Consider the following 16,527-nt stretch of genomic DNA (forward strand, 5'->3'; position numbering starts at 1 on the left):
CCTACCACTCCTCTGTGATGCTGGGGGCAAGGATGAACTGACATTTGGCTTACACAGTCTTAACAAACATGCCAGTCCTCTAGCTCTTCAATTACATCTAAGAAAAAAAATACAAAGATGTTCATAAAGATTTTCTTAGGAAGGTATTTATTGCAGTGCCATATATAATGGGGGAACATCCCAGGTCCAACAATATGGGATTAGTTATATAAATCGTGGCTCAAATATAAAAGAGGATATTTGCCCTGGCTAGTGTGGCTCAGTTGGTTGGAGCATTGTCCTGTACACCAAAAGGTGGCGGGGTTCGATTCCAGGTCAGGGCACATACATAGATAGTGGGTTCAGTCAATGTTTCTCTCTCTGTCTCTCTCAAAAAATTAATAAAATAATTTCTAAAAAGTAGACTGTAAAAACAAATTAAAAGCACAGTATAATTTCTTCATTGTATGTCAGATGTGGGTGTGTCTGCACAGAACTGTCTGGCAGGACCTGATTCCGTGGTCAGTCCCAGTGCTGGCATTACAGGCTTTCTGATTTCTTCAATCATGAATTATTTTTATAATGAGAAATTTATTTCCATTAAAAAAAAAAAGGAAAGAAAGTTTGGCCAAAGAAACCACACAAATCCACAAACCAAAGATTTTCATAGTGATGCTTGCTCTGGGCAGGGAGTACACACGCATGAGCTATGAGGCCTGGCCCTTGCCATCGGGACTTCAATCTTGTCCTGGGAATAAAGGCTGAAAAAATGTGCAAAAATGAATTTTCCAGACCACAAACTAGAGAAGATGAGGGAGACCTCCCCATGTGGCACAACCAGAGACTGAAGAGTAGAGGACTGTGAAGGAGGAAGGGAAGGTAAAAGGGCTTCCTGGAAGAGGTGGCTGCGTCCTCCCATCAACTCCTTGCTACTATAGTCATTGCAGTCAGCAGCCATTTCCTTTAGGGACCAGAGGGCAGCTTATGAGAAGTAATTGTTCCTTCAATGCCCTCCTTGCAAGGGGCTCAAAGCACTGAGAAGAGCAGGCTCGGCCTTCCCAGTGGAACTCCAGAGCTCACTGACAGCGCTGAGCGCCACTCGAGTCTCCAGCTGTCTTTGTGGGCACTTCTGCATTCAGTTAGCACCTCATCTCCTTAGTTAGTGTTCCCTAACTGCTCACTTGTGTTGACTTTGCAGGCAGAGAATCCTTCTGAAACTCAAACAAAAGGGCATTGCCTGGAAAATGTCCGGAGGGAGATCAGGGAGAAGTTGGGAGAAAGATAAGGCCGGAGGTTAAAGAATCCATTTCCAGAAGGGAGGATTTGTAAGACAGAGCGGAAGGAAGGGAGGGCTGGGGAAGAGAGGGGCTTCCCAATCCGGAGTCACCTGGGAGGGCTTTGGGCTGAATTTCTAGAATGTCAACCCCTCCTATACTGAAGGATTTTGTAGGAAAACATACCCAAAGCCAAACAAAGTCGAGCCTTTTCTGGTTTATCCCAGTTGCTTCCCCTGTAGGTGTCAAAGGGAACTCTTTGCCCTCCTGAGGTGCTCAGGCACGGACACTGATGAGACACACATGGACAGTCCGAGACACGCCCCGGCCACAGAGGCCGGCTTTTACACCACAGAGCCTTAGACCGATTTTTTAAGGGCTTAAAGGGATTTTCGAGATCCTGCTGCCCAACCCCTTCATGTCATAGATGAGGGCCACAGAGCAGGGCTGGGATGGCCCAAGATGAGACTTTAGACCAAGGGAGGAGTGGAGCCCCAGCCCCCCTCGAGCGTGATGTGTTTTTCATGACCAGGATGCCTTTCAGCTCCCTGTGAAAACAATATCAGATCTGACTGCTGACCCTGCCCCAACCTTGCAGGGGTAGGAGGCTGCTCTGAGCAGGAAGGCTTGGAGAGAAACCCACACTGTGTGCTGTGCATTCTTCAAGGTCAAGGGAGAGGTGGCCCAGAATATCTGATTTCCGATTCTTGCCCTGGGCTGCCTAGTGTTTTCACCCCATGGGACCTGCTTCCCCTGGGCTGAGCCTGAGTCCAGAGGCCCCGGCCCTTGGCTGGGCCAGGAAGGCGGCCAGGGCTCCTCGTGACCAGCTCTCATTCCCAAACCCTCTAGAGGCATCGGCTGAGAAGGCAGCTTGCTAAGAGATTTGTTGGCAAGATTCTGCCCCTGCTCTCAGGTTCCTGAATCCTTCTCTTGGTAGATCTCTCACCCTCACACCCACCTACCACACAGCTGGGCTGTGGGCCAGCAAGGCACTTATTGGAAAGCCTTTCATTCCAGGCCAGAGGTTACTCAGCGGCCAGGCTGGGCAGGAAAGAAGGCCCTATCCTGAATTCAACTCTACTTGTACCTGTGGCAGCCTGGGCAGCTTCCCGAGGGGGAAAGACACATGCCCACTCAGTAAGGAGGCCCATAACTTATATGCAAAGAACCAACAGGGCACAAAAGTCAGGCAGTCAGCTTGGACTGGGCCTAAGCCTGGGGAGGGTTCTGGGTTGGCTCACCCCCCAACTCCAGCTCTGAACACTTGCTGCTCACAAAGGACCCCCTCCTCATCCCCTCCCTGCCAGGGCAGGAGGAAGTGAGGGTCTTAAAACAACAAAGCTCTGGGTTCAAATCTCAGTTCAGGCCAGCAACACATCTGTGTTAAGTGTCAAAGTTCTCATCTGTAAATGAAGTTGGACCACTGGGGACACACTGCAGGTTCCTGAGCCTGGATATCAGATACATATATGATACAAGTACATGTATCATATACACCTGATAAGGACATTTGTATGTGCCTGGCACAGAGCAAGTACTTGACAAATCAGTTCCTTGGTTATTTCTGTGGTCCCTCAGCTCATCTTGAAACCTTGGTCTAACCAGGGAGATGTAGGTTCAAAACGGCTCCATCACATACTAGCTTTGTACCTCTCTGAGCCTCATCTGCAAATGGGATGACAGTGGGACCTGCCTCATAAGGCTGCAGGGAGGGTTAAACGGAGGCAGTGGACAGAAAGTACCCAAGATGTTGGGTCCACGTGAGCTTAACCTAGTAAACAGAAGTGTAGTCCTCCTTCCCTCCAACTGGCCCTGGGCAGCTCCTACCAAAGTCCTCTGGGGTCGCGGTGGCCTGTGGCACTCCTGCATTTCTGGCCTCTCCCGCACCCTGCAGGGCAGTCTGGTCTTGAGACTGCAATTTGCAAAAACCCTTGGCCCAACTTAGAGGAAAAGAGTCACATGGGACTGACCTGTGTCTACTGCTGAGGTCATCACCACCCCTGACCTGGGTGTGCAACTGCCTGGGTATCTTCCTACCTCCGGGACCCCCTCCCTTTTCTTCCAGTTCACCCTGTACATTGTTGCCTGACCTGTCTTCCTAAAACCAGATCCCACTGTGTCCCTCCACACCGCAGGAACCTGTAATGGCTTCCCAGTAACCATGCAATAAGGAGGCGAAACCTTTCGGGTCTGACTCCCAAAGATCTGGCTAATCTCATCTGCCATCAAGCTCTGCTTCCTGGAGACATACTGCAAGCTCCTGCCTCCATACCTTTGCACGATGGTCTCCTCTGCCAAGAAAGCTTCTCTGTGCATCTGGGCATACTCAATGCCCACACATTCCTCAAAGCCCGCCTCCTCCTGGCAACCTTCCCTGATCCTCCCCAGCCAACCTCCTCCCACCCTGCACTGTGGGGCTTTGTCTCTTTGAGGTCAAAGGTTCTCATGGCCTCTCTTGCACCTCTTCCCCTCCTTGTCTCCAAGCAACCCCAAAGGCCAGAGTCCCAACCCAAATGGGCCGCCCACCATTCTCTGTGACACTTCTACAAATAATTGCTAGGGACTGCCTGCCCACTCCACCTTCCCCTGTGGAAATCTAGAGCCCACCCCTGGCCCATGAAGCCATTGTGATCTGCACCCCATGGTCCACATGGAGCCTCAGCCTCCCTGACTCTCCTTCATGTTCCCTGGGCCCTCCGCGGCCACACTGGATGCCCCCAAGCTGTCTATCCCCATCTCTAGCACAAGTGCTCCCCCATTCTTGTCACACTGTAAAGGAATCGTGGATTTACTTGTCCCTGCCCCTCCCTAATAGCAGGAGCTCTAGTCTGCATCAGGGTCATCTCCAAGCTCAAGAAACACCCGAGAGTGAAAGTGGGAAGACAAGGGCGGCATCCCTCTTCCTCCTGCTCCTCCTTCGAACCCTGGGATGGCTTCTTTCAGCTGCCTTTGCTGGTTCTTCCTCATCTCTAACCCTTTAAAGACTGGGGTGCCCAGGGCTCTGTTTGGGCCTTTTCTCTTCTCTATCCCCCTCCATTCCCTTAGTGATTCACAGCTTAAATTCCCTCCACATGTTGATGAACTCAGCTTTAAATTTCCTGCCAGGACCTTGTCCCTGAACCCAGACTCACCTATCCAACAGCTCCCCTCCCACATTTCCACGTGGAGCTCCACAGGCATCTCACATTCAACTTCTCTGAAAGCAAGTCCTGCTCCTCCCTCCCAACCTGCTCCGCAGTCTTCCCACCTCCGTTAATGCCAACCCCTTTCTCCCAAGAGCTGTGGCTCCAACCCCCACATCCTGCTCTATCTTCACCATTTCCAGACTCCACCCACTTCTCACCTCCTCCGGCTACCGCCTTTGAAAATGCAAGTCATATCATGCGACTCCTCTGTTCAAAACCCTCCCATGGCTTTGTTTTCCTCCAGTCACACGCTGCTCCTGAAACCCTCCTGAAGCCTGCTCCCTCCCTAGGCCTTGGCTGGAAAGAGCACTCCCTTGATCTCCCCTACCCTCTTTCTTCTTCCTCAGCCCCTTTATCCAGGGATGGTACACATGGGTCTGCTTTCCTGTTTGCTGACAGCACACGCTGCTGGGGGGAGAGCTCTGCTCTGTCCATTGCTGTCCTCCTCCGCCCAGAACCCCTTCCAGCCCCTCACAGGGGCCCGATAAGTATTTGGGAATGCAGGGTCCGCTCCCCCTGGGGGAGGCATCAAGGGGGCAGTGGCCCACTCACACCTCTCAGTGCATGGTCCCCAGAGGCATTAAAGGTAAACATGTCCATTGAACAAACTGAGCCCACTGTCTGCGGGGACCATGTCCAGGGCAGCTTCCCAGTCTGCTTGGCACCACTGCCCTGTGCAAAGCTCTTGGTCGTGTGTGTGTCAGCTCTACAGGGACCGGCCCAGCTCCTGGAGTTTCCTCTCTGAGGGCCGCCTGGCCAGGAACCACCCTGCCCTGCTGGGCTGTGGTTTGTCCTCTCCTGGTTCTGCCATATTAATGACAATGGTGGGGTTTTTTGATGTGATTTTATATTAGCAAAGATAAATGGCTCAGGCTGGGCAACATAAGCTCCAGGAAGAACATTTAGTAGAAGAAAAAAATCACCCAAGGCGTATTACCACAGTATCCCCAGAGCCATATACTAATGGTTGCATTTAACTTGATGATATAATCCGCAGAGACTTCTTAATCTGTGAAGAAACAACACAACTGTTTTTCTCCGCTTCCAAAGATGGGAAATACATCCCATCCCACAAGAGTAACTCCTCCCAGGGCTCCCCTCCCTGAGCCTGGGTGACCTGTGGGGCTACCTGGACAGAAGAGAGCAGGAGGATCATGTGCTACTTTCCAGGCCCGGACCTTAAGAAACTGGTAGCTTCCACTTTCTCTTGGAATGCCAGGTCTTGGAAACAGCCACCATACTGCAGGGAAGCCCAAGGTAGCCACAGCAGAGAACATAGGGAGAGGCCATGTGTATGGTTTTTTGACTGACAGCCCATCTGAGCGCTGAGCCAACAGCCAGCCTCAGTTCCAGACATGTGCGTGAAAAAGGTTCCAGCTGTCAGTCACCCCCAGCCTCTAAGCCCTTCCAGCCAAGGGCCCATACATGGCGGTAGAGAAATAAGCTGTCCCTGTTGAGTCCTTTCTGAATGCCTGACTCACTGAATCTGTGAACATAACAAACCAAGTGTTCTGAGCCACTAAGATTGGGAGTACTTTGTTATGCAGCAGTAGCAACTGGAATGTTCTGCCACGTGGGTTTCTAGGAAGATTAATTAAAGTGATAGCTCCACTACCCCAAAGTACATTGTTTAAAACCACATCATCTTACTAGTATATGGTGAGGTCTTCTGGCTGCATGAAATTCGTGTAGGGTTTAGGACCTCTCCATTTCTATCAGGTCTGGTTTTTGTGTTGTTTTTTCCCCTCCAGTAGGAATTTTTCTTGAATCCTCCCATAATGGCTATTTGCTGGGTCACAAAGTTGTGTTCAGAGGCTGTTTCCAGGCAAAGGTTTCTTGGAGCCTCTGGAAGGACTAACGATATTTTTTTGGGAACTATTTCTGGAACCCAACAGAATGCTTTTACTAGAGGCTGATTAATAAAAGACGATCAGATCTGACCACGTCACTGTCCTTTTTAAAAGCTGCCAATGCCCCTGTTCCCCAAGTTCAAAGTCTTGGGCACAGCAAGCAGGATGCCTGTGGTCTAGGCTTTGCCAACCTCTCAGACCTCGCGTCTCCACTGTTCTCTCTGCATGCCATGCTCTACCCACATCAGATCACTAGCAGCTCCCCAAAAGCTCTGGAGTGTCTGCTGACACGGGTCCCTATGCCTGCATGCCTTCCTTTTACGAGATAGCTTAATAAACAACTATTCATCGTTCTGGCGTTGGCTCGAATGTCAAGTCCCCGAGACACCGAGCAAACCTAACCACCCCTCCTTTGCAAGCCCATCCTGCTCTGCGGCAGGTGCTTCCGTCCCAGGGCTGCCTGTCCCTGTGCTGACATGCCTGTGAGTCCCGGGGCAGGGACGGTACCTGACTCTCCCCAGGGCCCCAGCATCCATCCCCAGGCCAGGCACAGAGGAGATGGGAACAAATAACTGTTGAATGAATGATCGGCTAGTGGCAATGCCTACAGTGCTTTCCTAGGGATCTCCAAATACTTTTACAGGGCCTCCTGGCCTCGGAGAAAACACGCCGCGGGCAGTAGTGGTCAGCTTTCCAAGGAAAACACTGTTGGAGGACAAGATGGGCGGCCGCAGACATCAGGGCCCTGGTGGAACTAATGGCTTCCTCCAGCTTTCCCAAACAGATGCCACTCGCTGCCACGGCCGGCTGGAGAATGCCTGCTGGGGTGGACGGCTGGATGAGGTTCACTGTGACGAAAGGCCGGACATGGCTCATTGAACCAGTCTACTGAACAGGCCTCCGTTGGAAATAAGGGTCTGTTTTTTTAAATGTTAATGCTTTATTTGTTTGTTGTTAAATAAGAGCTGAGGGTGCTGTCGGCCCTGGGCCCTGGAAACTTGTATTTAAGAACTCCCTCTGACAGTGCTGTGGATCATGCTCTGCACGGCGTTTATCTCAGAACATCTCAGAGAAGACGAGGCAGACAGAGAAACTGGAGCCCAGGATGCTGCGGTGATTCTCCAAAGTCTCACAGAGGCTCAGCCGCTCAGGGCGGAGCTGTAACCAGATACCACCTTCCGGGCCACTCCCAGCTTCCTCCCTTCCCAGCTGAGTGATCCTGTCCAACTGACTTGACCCTTCTGGGCCTCAGAAAATGGGACAATGAGGTCTCCTTTTTAGAACGGTATGGCCAGTTCAGACAAATGCATACAAAGAGCATTCAGCAGGCACTCAATATAAGAGAATTTTATATACCCAGCACACAGAAGGTGCTCAAAGCATGGGGCTGTTATCATAAGGCTCAGTTCCAGTCGAGGAAGCCACACCAGGGATGGCAAAGCTAGGACCCTTTGCAGATCAATCGTTGCTCAGCAGGAAGGACGACACAGCCTTTGCGCCAGGCAGGCAGGAAGTGTGGGCTGTCAGGAAGGCACTGGCATTTTTAATACTCTTCCTGCCTCAATGGGGAGAAGAGCCAGAGCCAGAGCCCTGAGCTGCTCACCCCAAGAAACACTAAGACACATTGGCTACTCTCGGCGGCTCCTCAGGGCAGACCTCGAGTCACTCCATGCTCTGGCTTCTCCCTGTAAATCAGATGATTGCTTGCTCAGTACTCTGCACCTCCATGGGAGGGGTAAACATCCCTGTCCCATCAACCTCGCTCTTGCCCATGTAACTTGCTTTGGCCTCCTGTTGGTGGGGCAGTAAACTCTGCCTGACTCTAGGCTTGGCCACGAGACTTGCCAATGGGATTAGTGGACATGCCCCTCCTGTGCTCCTGCTCTTCGTCATGAGAAGGTCAGTCTCAGGTGGCCACTGGTCCAGGAAGGATGAGAGACAGGTGGAGCAGACCTGGGTTCCGCTGAGCGGAGCCCGTATAACCCAAACTCCAGCCTCTGCCGCTGGACAAATGAGAAATAAATGCTCACTGCTGTCTGCCACTCACTGTGAGGTAATTTGTTACACGAGTTATTTTGGAAACAGCTGACTAATGTAATATGCCCTTCTAGCCCTATTTCTTAATAGTCTTTTCATGTTTTTCATACTCCAGCTAGAAAATGGATTCTATGTGGTCCACTCTTCCTAGCCATCCGGCCCTTGACTCAAGCTGTTCCCTCTGCTTCAAATGCCCTGCTGTAACCCAACATGCCCCCACCATGGCCCAAGCCACACATGGATGTTGAGTCCTAGAGAAAAGGCTGCTTCGTCCAGGACCATGCAGGCATCTCTGATTCTCCCCGTGGACCTGAGGTCTTCTTCCTCGGAATTCTATGGAAAGAACTGCTTTCCAATTTGGAATAGAGTAACCTGGGTCATTTCTGCAGTTTCTCAAATCCGTCCCAGGCAGCGGGTATCTGCAGGCTGAGTCTAAGCCTCGTCACTCCAAGCCGGCACAGGCCCTGAGGAGTCGGGGTGTCACTGCGACCTGCTGACTGAGGGCTGGGCAGCCTCCCACCGCCTCCGACCCAGGCGAGGAGGCCTCCCTGAGAGCCAGTGCCCCTTGCCAGCGGCTGCTCCTGTGGAGTGAGGTCCCGGGGGCAGAGATCAACCCCAAGATCCTGGCCCAGGGCAGACAGCCCACAAAGGTTTGCTGGTGGGATGTGGAACTCTCCTAAACGCCAGTCCCCACCCCTTTCCATCACAGGCTAATAGAAATAATTGCAGTTAGCAGTGACCAAACACTTGGTTGGTGCCACGCATTGTGCTACGTGTCACACACATCTTGTTTTTTAAACCTCATGACAACTCTATTATTGTCTCTCTTTTACAGATGAAGAGTGAGACTTCAAGGAATTGAGTCACTCGCTCAAGATTTATTTATTCAACCAAAAACATTTTTGAGTGCTGGGGCCGGGTGGGGTGGGGGGGTTTGCGCCTGATGCTAGAGCACAGTGGGGCACGGCAGTCCTGGTCTCCACCCTCAGAGAGCTGCTGGGAGAGAGACACCAATCAGGCGCCACACAGATGACATCTGGCTACAAAGTAATGTGTGTGATAAAGGAAAGTGAGCAAGCAGCAGCGTGGCAGGAGGGTGGGGGCGGCAGCATTGCCTCCTGAAGGAAGCACAGGAGGAAAGGGGATGGGAGCGTGTCAGGCGGAATGCACAGCAAACAGAACAGCCTGAGGTGGGGAAGTCTCGCTGTGTTTGTGGAGCAGAGAGGTCAGGGCAGTGAGAAAGAGGGAAGGCAGTGGGCGGTGAGGGGGAGGGGCCGGGCCACCCAGGGCCTTGGGGCTGTGGGGATGGCTCAGAAACTTGTTCTGACCGGTGTTTTGAAATGATCCTCCTGCGGCTGAGTGAAGAGTGGCCCAGAGAGGACCCCATGTGGGGTCATTCGGGGAGCTGTTGATCTGGGTTGCTGAGTGCCCACTAATCTCTTATGGAGGGAGGAGGGAGCAGGGAGCACTGGGCCTGTCACTGAGACCCCTCGAGGTAGCTGTTTACCACGTAGGGAACAAGATGAATTAACCCAGAGCACAGGGCAGCACAGAGCAACACCGGGCAGTTGCCTCATCTCGGCCCCATCAGGGGAGATGCCAGCTGTCCTCTGACAGCACCAGGGCAGCCCAGGCCCGCAGGCACAGGGCCACAATGCCATCTTGGATATACATTGTGGCCACACAGACTTATGCATTGATCATGGCAAAGTTAGCCTCTGGGCCAGAGCCAAGAGGCGCAGATGCGTGGCTCTGATAATAAGATGAATGATGATTATTGGAAAGGGGGAAAGAAAGGAAATCAAAGAGGCCCTATTCAACCCAAGAAACAAAGAGACGGCAGAGGCAGTGCTGGGAGAACCTGGTACAGAATGGAGCCCCCGCGGAGGGTCCTTCCAGGCACTGAGATGGCTGAGCTGCAAAGTATGGGACAGCAGAAAGGGCTGAGCCCTGGAGCCACACTTTCTAGCTACCTCAGTTTCCTCATCTGTACAATGGGAGCAACAACACCTCCACCTTGCAGAACTATCTTGAGGCGTAGAGAGCACAGTGTGTGTAAACACGGCAGGCCTCAGCGATGGCGATCAGCGTGTGGAGGCAGACACCGTGCTGCTGAGCGCCCCACAGGCAGCCCCTCTTTTAAGCCCAACAGCCCTATGAGGAGGGTGCTTAGTGTCCGTTTTACAGATGCAGAAACTGAGGCTAGAGAGGTTGTGTAAATGTCTCAAGGCTGTTGAATGGGGAAGCCAGAATTCAACTCCGCTGTCTGCTTCGGAGGCTCTGCATTTTATTACTGTCACATCTGCTCCTGTGCAATATCTGAGAACTTGGCCAGGTTCAGAGGGTTCGCGAGGATCCCAGGGAGGTGCCCACAGCCACAAGACCCCAGGCCATCTCCTCAGGGCCTGGCAGTACCCCTACCCGTGTGCTGGGTAATGGCCCTCCGTAGCAGGCACTGCATGAGAAGAGGTGAGTGTCTCTTCCTGCAGGAACCCTGCCCATGATATACTTAGACCAGCCTGGCACCACATCCTCCTGAGACAGATTTTTATTTCCTACAGAAAATGGAGCAGGAACTTATTTTGGAGTCAGGTAGACATAGTGTAAAATCTTACATTGGCTATTCCTAGCTGTGTGACCTTTGGTTAGCTATTTCACCCATGTGAGCCTTAACATCCTCATCTGTGAAATGGGGATAATGTCAGAGAATGCATATTATTAGAGAGACTGGCACTAGAAGGTGCACAGTAAAGGTGTTTTTTTTTTTCTTTAAATGTAAATGGGCTTCTGGGGATGCCTGTGAGCCACCTTTTATTCAATTTAATTTGACTTCTTTTACAGGCAGCAGTAAGAGTGGTTCTGGTCAAATGTTCGCGTCTTGGCTTTGCATATTGCCAGCTGTGTGACCACAACTAACCTCTCTGAGCCGTAGGTGTGGGCAGCTTGGATGAGGCACAGAGTCTGGCAGAAAGGAGGAGCAGGAGGTGGAGGGTCTGTGCATGGGCTGGGCAGGGAGAAGCCCCTACCCGACTCGTCAGGCCCACCCAGTCCTCAGCCCCTGGTGGGACAGCCCTGAGCATGCTTCCTGGGTGAGACCCGCCTCTGTTCTAGATCTCGGGGCCAAAGCAGTTCACAAATGCAGCCAACGTGTCACGGCCCCGAGACAGCTCTCTCTGCTTCAGAGAAAACAGTTCAATTTCCTGAAGATGGAGCCCCAGGAGCCCTTCAAGGTTTTCCCAGCGAGAGCAGTTCTGGGAACTCAGCAGGCGCCGCCCTCACGAGACTGAACAATTAAAGCCCGAGTATTTGTCATTCTCAGCAAAGGTTTGCGAGGATGACTGAGAAAATGAAAGAAGATCTGGTTTTGGCGGCGCCGTGTTCAGAAATTTATGGTAATCCATTTCTGTCAATCCAGGAAGGCACTGCTCAAATCATTAAAAAGCCATCGTACTTAATCACGCTCAGGGAAGGCTGGTCCATGCCTCTTAGATCATTTTCAAATCGTTTCAGGTTAACTTTCAGAACCTGACAGGCAAGCAGGGAGGGGATTATGACAGATGATAATCTGAGGAATTTCTGGTTCTGGTTCTCAGGAAGGTGAGGGATTTATTTGAGAGAAAATCGCCACCCAGGCCTTGGCTTGGCGGTGGTGGGGGTGGTGGGGAGGAGGAGTCCAGGATGGATCAGCTGTGACTTCTGCCCTCGAGGAGTCTGCAGCTGCTTTCTTGGAAAAACAGCAAATTCATAGCAAACTATTCAGTGAACGAGTAGTTGTGATGAATTGTGGCAGGTGCTGATAAAAGGCAGAAGTTGGCCCAGTGGTTAAGTCTCAGCTGTGAGCATACAGACCTGGGTTTGGAATTTGTCTTTGTCACTCACTAGCTGTGTGACCTTACAAGTTCCTATATCTCAGAGACTCATCTATAAAATGGGATGCCCATCTCAGAGGCTTGGAAGGTTACGGATGAGTTAATTCTTGTGAAGCCTTTCAGGCACTGCCTGGTACATACCCAGTTCTCATTCAGTGCTGGCTGAGCAGCTAACACTGGTGAAGGAGGCCCCATAGATGACCTTTGATTTGGATCAGGAAGGATGAGGAGGAGTCTGCAGGGGTAGAGCTGGAGGGAGGACATTCCAGCAAAGGCCCAGCGGGGAGACTTTGGTCAGGGAGGAGGAGCACAAGGTATGTGGGAAGGGGAATGAGAGGGGAATGCTGCAAGCTAAGCTGGAGCCCTGTGAAGGTCTGTGGATGCCGGCTAAGCAGTTTGGGCCTTATTGAGAGGGCACTGGGGAGCCATGGGGGTGTGGTAGCAGGGCCAGGCCCATGAGCAGCTGTGTGGATCAGGAGCTAATTAAGGGGCAAGGAGAAGGCTGTGGAGAAGGTGGAGAAGGCTGGGACAGTGTGTGATCCAGGCTCCTCAAAGGGTTAGGGACACCTGTGTCTTCTTCCAGGTCTCAGTCCATGTTGGGGTTTATTGACTTTTAAATGACTGCCCCCCATCACACGGATCCAAGGTCCCAGCCCTGTTGGAGGAAAATAGCCTTTACGATGGCCAACAACACACTTGCTCCCCTTCCTCAGAGCACAGCCGTTGTGGGGAAACTGCTGCCCAGTCAGGAACGGCACGTCACCCCTTTGCATTTAGGTGGGGCCCTATGACCAAGTTCTGGCCAGTGGAATGTGGGCCTGAGTTACATACACCCCTTGAGGCCTGGTCCATTAGCACCAGCTATGGGGTCCTCCAAGGCTGAGGCAACCTTGAGAGTCATAATCTGAAGAAGATGGAGCCTCCGTCACCCTGGGTCCCTGAGTGACCGTGAGAAGCAGACTCCCTCTTCCTCCCACCAACTGGACTTTACATGAGCAAGAAAGAAATGTCTGTTCTCAATCCCCTGAGATCTCGGGGGCTATCTGTTACAGCAGCTAGCATTACCTTAAATAAATACACCCACTAAATGGAATGACCTTCGGCATGTTATTTCACCTCTCTGCGCCTCAGCTTCTCTACTGCATATTTTTGTGAAGGCCCCAAACGACAAATGTGAGCGATGCTTTGCAAGCCGGGAAGTACTGCAGAGGTGCCGTTCATAGAAGTGTTATTGGCTTAGGTCTCTCCGAGAGCTTGAAGGAGGGGGACTTTGCCCAGCCACTGCTGAGGCAGGGGGAGTGCAGCCCAGGCTTGGAGAAACAAGGGGTTGAGATCCCCCAGCAGATTCTGACCCAGCCTGGGTCCTCACTCCAGGCTGAAGTTCCGCCCCTCCGCAGAGATGCCTTCCATATAGCTGAGTCGCCTGGGACCTGGCTTCCATCTCCTGGTGGAGTCGGCCCAGCCTCCCTGGTAACTTGGTCCAGCCTCTCACAACTCATTACCAGGAAACTGCGTGCCCTGCCAGGAAGAGGCACGCCTGATTCTTCAGACATGTCAGGTAGACACTGTTATCAAAACCTTGTCTTGTCTCTGCACAGCCCCCACATTCTCTGCTCTGGTGCCCTCCTGCCAGGCTTGTTACTCAGGGCACACACTTGCTGCCTTTGGAGATTCGAGAACCTTGTGTGGTTGAGTGTTCTGTCAGGCAGTCTGGTGGGAATAGGGGCTCTGGATGGAATAGAGGCTCACCATGCACTCCACTCCTAAGGAGTTCTGCAGACCCAGCCCAGGACTGGTGTGAGACCCTGTAGGAAGGAAGACAGGAGCGAGGCCTGAGCAATGTGTGATGTGCTGAGCTGGATCTGGCCTTGGGCAACTTTAACAGGACCCTGGTCATTACATGTCCTTTTGATGGGGTTTTCCTTTTCCGTGTCTTGAGGGCAGGGGATGGAGAATGCCCCATCCCCAGTCTCTTAAGCCTGAAGTCAGGGGCAAGGCCACATCATTCTGTATACCTGGCCCCGCTGCCCTCTTCTTGGGCGAGCAGGTGCAGACACTGGCCTCCCTCCTGTGCTCCCTCACCTTTGCCCACTGCCCTGCTTGCCAGCTCCAGCCAGGAGCTCCAGCCAGGAGCTCTCAAATCACCTGATGGAGTGAAACCATCAACACCCTGAACTAGACTCTATGAAGCCACAACAACGACAAAAAGCATCCATTGCCACAGTCTTTTCACACACAATAATGCATGTGTTTGATTCTTATATATACCCAAGGGATGCCATCACCCCTATTTCACTGAGGAGGAAACTGGGGCTCATAGAGATTAAATTACTGGTGCCCAAGGTCACCCAGCAAGTCCACTAGGCAGTAATTTGAGCCAAGTTCAGCAGGCCCCATAACAATCACGGTCACTTGTTTAGGACATCCTACATGCCTTGCCATCCACTAAATTGAGCATTTTATTTTTAATCCTCATAAAAACTCTACAGCATCGCAAATTCTATTATATCCATTTCCAGATGACAAAACTGAGGTTCAGAGAGGTTAAGCAACTTGTCCAAGGTTACACAGCAAGTAAGCAGGAACCAAGGTAGGAAAAGAGACTATAAAATCCTATTAAGTGAAAAAGCAGGCTATAAAACTGCACACCTGCAGGTCAGAACTCCCTTAAAACCATGAGTATGCACAGATCAGATGGGTGGGATATGGTAGACAGTGGTGTGCGTCTCAGAGTGAGGCAGGGCCTGGCAGCATGTTAGCTCATAGTCTCTCTTGGCTGAATTTTTCTTTGTAAGGATGGCTGGGCGTTAAGGTGAATAGGAACCAAGTGGGTGCAGGTGTGGTGGCTCAACAACCTTTCTTGGCCGTGGTGGCAGCGGGTCCTCCCGTCCTCTCCCCAGGTGCAAGAGCCACCTGGCCAGGTAACCTCTCCACCCCACCACATTCCAGACAGGCTTCCGTCTCAGGCAGAGATCAGAGATCAAAGCAAACCAGCGACCACGCCTCTGGGACGCATGGCTTTAGAAAAAGTGAACGCTTGCAGGAGAGGGGCTGAAGCCGCAGTGTTAGAGAGGCCCCGTGTCTGCAGTCCCCCCAACACAGACACCAAGACCAAGGAGCTGGTCTCCAATTACCCTCTAAAAGGCACTTTGTGATCTAGCCCCTGCCCACCTGGGCAGCTCATTACCCACGTTTCATTTCAGGTTACAGTCGCACTCCATTCAACACAGCACACCAAGCCTTTGCCCAGGCTGCCCGTCTGCCCAGAATGCCCTCCCTTCCCTGCCCTCCTATTATTCTTCATCTCTAGAGTGCACAGCTGTTGTTCTAATTGCCTTGAATCCACCCTCCACCTTTCAGATTGTTTAGAGCCTCCCTTAAATGTCAAACACCTTAAACTTCTGTTAAACACTTTAAAAGGCAAAGTGCATACTTGCTGGGTAACCTTGGACAAGTTGCTTACCCTCTTTGAACCTCCGTTCTTTTATCTGGAAATGGAGATAATATAATTTGCTATGCTGTAGAGTGTTATGAGGATTAAGAATAAAATGCTCAGTTTAGTGGATGGCATGTAGGATGTCCTAAACCAGTGGTCGGCAAATCGAGGCTCGCGAGCCACATGCGGCTCTTTGGCTCCTTGAGTGTTCTAATGCCACTTCTTCAAAATAGACTCTCCCAGGCCGAAAACCAACTTCTGCTCATGGGCCACGAAGTTTCAATCGCACTGTACATGTGCGCCCGCACGTGGTATTTTGTGGAAGAGCCACACTCAAGGGGCCAAAGAGCCGCATGTGGCTCGTGAGCCGCGGTTTGCCGACCACTGTCCTAAACAAGTGACCATGATTGTTATGGGGCCTGCTGAACCTGGCTCAGATTACTGTCTAGTGGACTAAGAAGGGGAGAGAGGAACTGAAAAGTGTGACGGGATGGCCCAAGGACACACTGCACACCTGCTCTGAGGCCTCGGGATGACCTCAGAGGCCCCGGGCAGCCTGGCTCCAGCCCGCCTCCAACAGCTCCTGGGCCCGCGCAACGCCATGCCCTTGCACATGCTGTGCCCTCGACCTGAATGCAGTCTGCTCTTCTCTGCACGGGAAGCTCCAGCTCATCCTTCGAGACCCAGTTTGACAAAGCTCCAGAGGTAGAGTCAGCGGCTCCTTCCTGTGTGTTCCAGCACTCTGTATCTCTCAACTACATGTGGATCCTTCTCTCTAGGAGAACTCTTTGGGGGCAAGGGACATGGCTATCTCACCTCTGCATCTCTGGCAGCAGCCCAGAACTGGCCTAGAAATGGCTTATGAGTGAATGAATGAGCCTCACGCTAAGATCCCAG

At 52.0% G+C, this 16,527-nt stretch overlaps 1 protein-coding gene across 1 annotated transcript in view; it reads right to left on the bottom strand.

Annotated features, from left to right (window-relative positions):
* The window catches only part of MAN1C1 (mannosidase alpha class 1C member 1), a 125,637-nt gene that overhangs the window by 34,361 nt on the left and 74,749 nt on the right, over positions 1-16,527 (bottom strand). The window lies entirely within an intron of this gene.

The sequence above is a fragment of the Cnephaeus nilssonii genome (genome assembly GCF_951640355.1).
Source record: "Cnephaeus nilssonii genome assembly, chromosome: 7".
Classification (NCBI taxonomy): domain Eukaryota; kingdom Metazoa; phylum Chordata; class Mammalia; order Chiroptera; family Vespertilionidae; genus Cnephaeus; species Cnephaeus nilssonii.